This window comes from Oncorhynchus mykiss, chromosome 12, assembly GCF_057628025.1.
Source record: "Oncorhynchus mykiss isolate SJ-2025 chromosome 12, ASM5762802v1, whole genome shotgun sequence".
Lineage (NCBI taxonomy): Eukaryota > Metazoa > Chordata > Actinopteri > Salmoniformes > Salmonidae > Oncorhynchus > Oncorhynchus mykiss.
The window spans coordinates 71,330,333-71,338,752 of NC_143033.1; the positions used below are offsets into that span (position 1 = coordinate 71,330,333).

The following is an 8,420-nucleotide window of genomic DNA, read 5'->3' on the forward strand; positions in this document are numbered from 1 at the left end:
CCCACAAAGCTCCCACATGTTGAGGCGGCATAACACTTGGTCATGCCAAGTATATGTTGCGGGGAGAGATGAAGTGAAGGGGAGGAGCATGCTATTCCCACCATCCAACCACGTATCACAGGTCTCTAGTAATGAAGAAGCCTTGTATGAAACAATCCCTTTGCATAACCGAACAGATTTACCACTTGTACACACCCAGGCCAGAGATCACACCCACACAAATACTCAGTCACACCAAATCCACAGATGTAGCTTGTACACACTTGACGCCACACTCACCCACCTTTAAGCGCGTACGTACAACAGACACACACACCAGCCAAATATGCAGATACCACACACGGATGTGACAACATACTGTTGTTACTAGTATAATTCGAGTACTAACTAACAAACTAAACCACAACACGAGACAACTACCAACACGCCAGACGGACGGACGAACACACACACACACGTTTAGTTCTTCTATCCTCATGGGGACCTAAAATGTATTTACAGTGGGGCAAAAAAGTATTTAGTCAGCCACCATTTGTGCAAGTTCTCCTACTTAAAAAGACGAGAGAGGCCTGTCATTTTCATCATAGGTACACTTCAACTATGACAGACAAAATGAAGAAAGAAATTCCAGAAAATCACATTGTAGGATTTTTAATGAATTTTTTTGCAAATGATGGTGGAAAATAAGTATTTGGTCACCTACAAACAAGCAAGATGTCTGGCTCTCACAGACCTGTAACTTCTTCTTTAAGAGGCTCCTCTGTCCTCCTCTCGTTACCTGTATTAATGGCACCTGTTTGAACTTGTAATCAGTATAAAACACACCTGTCCACAACCTCAAACAGTCACACTCCAAACTCCACTATGGCCAAGACCAAAGAGCTGTCAAAGGACACCAGAAACAAAATTGTAGACCTGCACCAGGCTGGAAAGACTGAATCTGCAATAGGTAAGCAGCTTGGTTTGAAGAAATCAACCCCCCCCCCACACACACACACACACACGGACTCCTGCTCACTCAAATACCTTATTATAACTTTATCCCCTGACAGTCTCTGTCTCTGTGAACCTGGGGCCCTGGCCCGACTTCCTCCTGGTCTCTGGCACATGGGCAAGACGCCACACCTCTCTGAAGAGAAGTGATTTTGATGGCCAGTTTCAACAACAGTGTCAACAAACACTGCAAGACAACTGTAAAAGTGCTGTAAGCAATTTGGTAACCACTGATCAAAGCTATACACAGACTCTGGCTGCATTTTACACTGAAATGGCGGAAGGCAATATGAAACTCCACTTAATAGAGTGCAAGATGGGACTATAGACATGTTTCTGATAGTTTCCCAGTAAATTAAGCCTTGATCAGCAGTGGAGAGAAATAGGAAGATGGACGGAATAGCTTATGCAACAAGATGCAGCCACTGCTTTAAAAGCTTTACGTTTGAACTTCCAGTTGGTTCAATTTTCCACCTGACAAACACATTATGTCAGTCACCTAGGTAAAACCTGTATCCGGGCTTCAGTTGGCTCATGATGTCCCTAGATAACTAGGCTAATAATCCATCTTGTGATGTGGTAGGCTATATTGGACACTTCACATAAGCATTCAGCCATCTAGGTATTGAAATACGGACGACTGGATTCACCTGATAACCTGAAAACTATCATGGGTGTTGAGATCTGCCCAAGTTTGACGTCAGTTGCCAACCAACCAGTTAGAAATGAGATTTCATTAGCACCCATAGCAACCTGGCTTACTGTCTTCAAAGGCTACTGCCGACCAGGATGCACGTGAAGATGTAATAAGTGGGGAAAGGAGGAAAACCATTATGATAGTAATTCAAACAAGAGGAATAGTTTGCCACATGGAAATGTCTATGGGGAGAAGAAAAAAGAGGAGAGGGAAAAATGCTGTAGCCTATATATCACAGGCATAATATGAGGGGGGAAACGAGAGCTGCTGAATGAGCAACTGAATGACAGCAATTTTATAGCATTTGGACAAGAAAATGGCCATACCCTATTTTCACAAGGGGATAATTATTAACGACTAAAGTGGCCGTAGTAGGTCCGCGAGAGATGGAGTGAGCGATGGCAGTTGATAGGTACTTGATAGGGGCTTGTAGAAAGCAAAGCAGAGCATCCACTGTCACAAGCTATTTTAGCAACTTGTTTTCCAGCCTGATCTCATAGACTAGATGTAATATAGTCAATGAAAATTGGCAGGTAGCCTAGTGGTTAGAGCATTGAGCCAGTAACCGAAAGGTTGCTGGATTGAATCCCGAGCTGATAATGTAAAAATCTGTTGTTTTTTCCCCTGAACAAGGCAGTTAACCCACTGTTCCCCGGTAGGCTGTCATTGTAAATAAGAATGTGTTCTTAACTGACTTTCCTAGTTAAATAAAGGTACTCAAATTAGTATGATATGTTACGTTTGGTATGGTTACACAAAACAGATGGAAAAGGGTGGTTGGCCAGGGTGTGTGGGTGTATAATGCAAACGTCTAGCAAGTAAAGTTTGCGAGTTTGAATCTTATCATGGACAACTTTAGCATTTTAGCAACTTTTCAAGTACTTACTACTTTTTAGCTACTTTGCATGTTCGCTAACCCTTCCCCTAACCCTAAACTTAACCCTTGTAGCTAACCTATTACCAGAAGGCTAACAAAATTAGCACAAATAATAGTGAATTTCCATGGAGGCTCATCGCTAAATATGCTAACGAGCACAAACGAAAATAAACAAATTGCAAAGACAGGCAATCCAGCTCATAAAGTTATACACACGGTAGGAGCTACCGAATGTAATTTTTGGTGAGTTTGGACATGTAAAAGCGAATGTGAACGAGACACGTGCAAATGAACAACGTTTTAACGCATGCTTGTCTGAAGGAAGAACAGTACTGGCTCTGGAGCAGCATGTGTACACCCTGCGTCTTTGTGGAATCTGGAGTCTCTAGGGCAACGGGCCTCCCTGCTCTGCTCAGAGAAGATAGGGAGGAGAAGAGGGGCCGAGAACGAAGAGGATAATTTTTTTTTTAAGAAAATCAAGATAGTGGCAGCTGTATAAATAAATCATCAAATGGATTTGACTTCTGAAACTTAAATTAACTAGCAAGTTAAATATAGGGTTTGGGTTAACGCAAAATTCTGCGTTTTTCACACATTTTTTTTTATGCATATTTTGCGGGGTTTTGTAAATACAGGCGTAAAATGCTTCTTATTGTAATTTCTGTTTGGCATCAGACTAATTTTCTGCTTCAGTTGCCCTTCTCCACTCGGATGAGAATTCACGAACAGGCATTCTATCAGCAGACAGCGCTATGACTGAAATGTAGCTACTTTTCTCCGGTACTTTCGCAGTGTAGCCAGACAACTTTTCTTGGATAAATGCAAGATTATCTTTAAGCAAAACATTAGAAAATGTAGCTGGCTACATTCTTTCTATGATAAACATTAGGAATATGATGGCTATGCATCGATTTTGCAAAAAACAACTTGCTTTTTCTTTGTAAGCTCATTTACTTGTGTGCCTACCAGCCGAAGTGTTCCACTTCGGTTGCCATGTGATGAAAATGAAGCTATTTTCTGCCGAATGTGTTGCACTAATGTATTTTCTGTGAAGGAAAACTATAGTTGCAAGTCCCTGATCACTCTATTGAAGAGGGGAAAAAAACACTTGACTTTCATTATTAAACGCGACCTGTCACTACACAGCTTGACTCACCTGCTTCCGCTTTCTCCCCTGGTGCTATTTACAAACGAACACTCGACTGGCTCAACTGTTCTGGGGAACTACGTCATCTTCATAATGTAAAATAACGTGACAGGTGAAATTAAGTATGCAATCTGCTTTATCTCCCAAGGTATTGCACAAGTTGACTACAGGTATTTACTTAAGTCTCTACAAATCTTAAAATGTATTGAAAAACTTCAAAGGAATAGTTTCAACGCTAACCTTAACCCCTTACCCTAACTCCTAAACTGAACCCTAACCTTAACCCTAACCCCTAACGCTAACCCCTAGCCTAGTCAACATTAGCCAGCTATCTAAAGTTAGCCACCTAGCTAGAATTCGTAACATATCATATGTTTAGCTAATTCTTAACATATTGTACATTTTGCAAATTCGTAACATATAATACGAATTGTAATTAGTAACATTTGTAGCATACCATACGAAACGTAACACATCAAACTAAATGGAGTGTCTTGGATTTACACACAGAATAATATGAAATGATTTTAGACCAGGTTGTGTTTTCAGAATACACCAAAAATCCAATCCAATTCCATTCACTCCATATGCCCCGAACAGGGTTGCCAAGTCCGTAGTATTCCCTCAAATTGGGCTACTTTGAAAACGCTGTTGGGGATGAAAATGTATTGGTCGTAGGTTGCAGGATTTTGAGCTACTACTACATGCACGGTGGCCACCATGGCATTTCTCTTCAAAAAAATACAAATCTATTCATTGTGACCTGCTGCTGCTGACTATCAGGCAATGAAGCAGGGGTATGTGTGTGTTGAGAGAGCACTGCAGTATTTCGCTTAGTCCACTATTGGCTGAGTCATGTGAGTGAGAGGAGACAGCAGCACACCTGCACATCGTGACAACTTTTTACCAGTTATAGGTAGGCTCTTTAACTTGTCATTTATAGGTAAGTGGAAATTTGAAGTGGAAGTTATGGAACTCCCTGGTGTGCTTCTGTTATGGGGAAAAATCCTCAATGAAACATCCTCAATGAAACATGACATTAAATGTGGAGAATGATACATTTGCATCTGTTGGCCATCAAGTAGCCTATTAATTTACATGCCATTGTAGGCTACTGCAGGCTACCATTGTGTAGCCTACCTGGAGCTGGCAAACAGATTTAATAAATAGCCTATAACTTCAGTGTATTGTTTTTGTAACCTTGTGTTATTATGCAATTATTAAATGGCCATGTTTAGTTCATTAACTTGGAAGTTATAAAAGCTCTATCGCAATTGCCGATCAGTTGTTAGAACACATTATATTGACCGTAACAGTCAGTCAGATTAGGCTACATGTAAAAAAAAAAAAAATACTGGCTGTTGTTGACATGCAGTTCAGATCATATACATATTATTAGTATTTAATTCAGTGATTGAAATTATGACTCCATTCTCAGTAGCCTGTTCCATCAGGCTATTGGGAAACACAGGCACTCCTTACTTCGAAATCGGCAAGCTATTAATGTTGAATAAATTAGTATGTTAATTTGAACTAAGCAAGCTGCTAAAATGTTCAATTTACATCTTGCTTATATCATGGCCAGGTTACTGTAAACTATCTGAAATAATATGTAGGCCTGTCAGGGGCAATAGGCTAGCTGTATCTAAGCAAACCATGGCAAAGTTGAATTACAATCATAAACCCAGATTTTAGTCTGTAGCCTATGCCTATTGAAATGACAACAATTCAATCTCGTAAATGGGCCATTTATAACTGATGATAGGCTAAAGGCTGTATCCAGGCACTCTGTGTCGCATCGTGCTAAAGAACAGCCCTTACACGGAACCCAAACGGGCTGCGTAAGTACGCCATCGTGCATAAATTAATTGTGTCCCTCTACACCAAATGCGATCACGTCACGCAGGTTAAAATATCAAAACAAACTCTGAACCAATTACATTAATTTGGGGACTGGTCGAATAGCATTAAACATTTATGGCAATTTAGCTAGCTAGCTTGCACTTGCTAGCTAATTTGTCCTATTTAGCTAGATTGCTGTTGCTTGCTATTTTTTCCTGGGATATAAACATTGAGTTGTTATTTTACCTGAAATGCACAAGGTCCTCTACTCCGAAAATGAATCCACACATAAAACGGTCAACCGAATCGTTTCTAGTCATCTCTCCTCCTAGGCTTTTTCTTCTCTTGACTTTATATTGCGATTGGCAACTTTCATAAATTAGGTGCATTACCGCCACTGACCTCGTTCATCTTTCAGTCACCCACGTGGGTATAACCAATGAGCAGATGGGTGTACGCAACAACCCATCGGTGTCGGTGCTAGGAGAAACTTGACTGTTTATTGATAGCAACTCAGGAATAACGGTGCATGCACCTAGGTGCCTGCTTCTATAAACCAATGAGGAGATGGGAGAGGCAGGACTTGCAGCGGGATCTGCCTCACAAATAGAACTGACTTCTATTTTAGCCCTTGGCAACGCAGACACTCGTTGGCACGCGGGAGCAGTGTGGGTGCAATAATTGAATAATATAGATTTCTAAATGTATTTTGCAACGCGAGTTGTGTAGTCAGCCTGTTAGCCGTGGTATATTGGCCATATACCATACACCCTTGTGCAGTCAAACATACATAGCAGTCAAACAAGTTACATCGACATCCATTGATGGAAAATGATTTGGCTAGTTTAATAAGGGCAACTTATCTGTTCTCTTGCAACATATTGAATTCATTAATTACAATTGCAATAATTGTTGGTATGGTAAAAGGGTTTATTGTATAAATGTGGCAACTCCTGTCTTGCTCTGAAGAAAAATTTGCTAGTTTTCAGGCTTTTTCTGCGAGTTTTGATGGGTCATTGGGCTAGAAATGTTATTAAGACCTGGCAACCCTGACTCCGAAACAGAAAGTTAAACATCGATTTTCCCTAAGAGCAAGAACTCCAATCCCTTTTACACATAGCCTAGTCTACAATTTGGAAACATGACTGACGCTCACCATGAGTCCTCGTGCGAGATAATTTGATATAGGTGTGGCACTTATGCGACTCACTCACGTATCGATTTTCACAACAAACACCACTACAAAATAACTTCTACTGTAATTTCAATGACCCTGACGGCATCGTCAGGGTGGTCACGCACAACGCACATGAGGACACAACTGTAGCATACGGTAAGGTAAGACTGAGCATATTGCAATAACCACACAAATATTTGGTGAATTGACAACAGGGTGAGTTTCAGGTTTTAGAATGAGCTAAAACAATAGTCTAGGCTACTTATACCAAACTAGTCATGCCTAGGCTATTCTACTCGCATGCATTCGTATTTGGAGATAGAGGTGCATGCACCGTTATTCCTGAGTTGCTATCATTAACAGTCAAGTTTCTCCTAGCACCGACACCGATGGGTTGTTGCGTACACCCATGTCACAGCCAAAGAATGTTGATTCAAAAGCAACAGCAATATTGCATAAGTGTGAGACAATTCTGGTAACAATTATATAGCTCAATGTGTAGCCTATTCCACCGAAACAAAATGTACCACATCTGGCAAGACTGAAACGCTCATCTGCTACGTATCATAGGAATGAATGTCAGGAAGGTTGGCTGGCTACATTCACGGACACAATAAAAGATGCCAGACAAACACGACACAGAGGGAGCATATCAGTCTCAGTAGCTGGCAAGGAATGTCACGTGGTATTGATAATGCTATAAACTACATCTGATCAATAGGCTACCATACCTATTCACAACACATCACAGCATCTTGTTGGAGAAAACACTGTTGCTCGAATATCTTTGATCGGAAGAGAGAACATTCGCTTTCCGAACACTACAAAACATGACATTATCTCAAATATACTCCACTAGGTTACAGCATGCGTCTGAAGCGACGCCCCAGAACGCCAATGTGTTGACAGGTTGGTTACCTTCCGCAATTAAATCGCCGGTTTCAGGACCTTCTTGCGCGCAGCACTCCGAGCATAAACTTTTCTTAAACCCCGTGTTCGCCTGCTCGTTCTGGAGCCCTCTGTTCCAAGCAAGTCGGGAATGTGTTGAGCAACGGTTCAGTGACAACGTCAATTTCTTGGAGTCTCCACCCATGGCACAAAGAGAGACCCAATAGGCGGGTCGTTGAAACGGTCATTGGCTAAATCAACAAATAGAGTGTTATTACAAGGTAATTGAAAAGTATGCGCAATATCGGTAACAATTTTCAATTCGTTCTGGAGTGAGGAATAGCCTAAATATGTCCTCTCCTTTATGTTTCTCCCTGCGCAATTGTGATACATCATGAGGAATAACTACCATCAAGAGACATTCAAGAACAATTTAAAAACAGAATATCTAATATGAAATTCACCAAATGTAATAATTCCTGCTTGTTTTCAATCTAAGCAAAAAAGACAACATTGAAGTTTCTGCTTTCCTATCACCCATACATCTCCAGAACCTGCCACCATAATTACACCCAAATGAAACATGTGGGCAATATCATTTAGCTCTTCTTATGTAAATCTAATCTAATTAAACTTTCAGTGCCCTCATTAGAGAGTTATGCCCAAATAATCCCTCTTAACTACTATACTCAGCCAGCCTCTCCACTTGAAGATTGTGATGTATGATTGTCACTGAGGCAACAGAGAAGCATTGTGAAAGTAATGAATCAATGTTTGTCTTATACAGAATGTGCCTTAG

The 8,420-nt window shown here is 40.8% G+C and overlaps 1 protein-coding gene across 3 annotated transcripts in view; it reads right to left on the reverse strand.

Moving 5' to 3' along the window:
• LOC110538107 (junction plakoglobin a) overlaps positions 1 to 8,189 on the reverse strand; it is a 58,417-nt gene extending 50,228 nt beyond the window's left edge. Inside the window, exon 1 of one of the 3 annotated variants that reach the window (XM_036938138.2) lies at positions 7,652 to 8,189. The gene's annotated coding sequence lies outside the window, so the exon portion shown is untranslated. The remainder of the gene's footprint in view (positions 1 to 7,651) is intronic. The other 2 variants (XM_090193156.1, XM_090193155.1) reach the window with 2 other exon arrangements.
• Between the last annotated feature and the right edge of the window lie 231 nt (positions 8,190 to 8,420).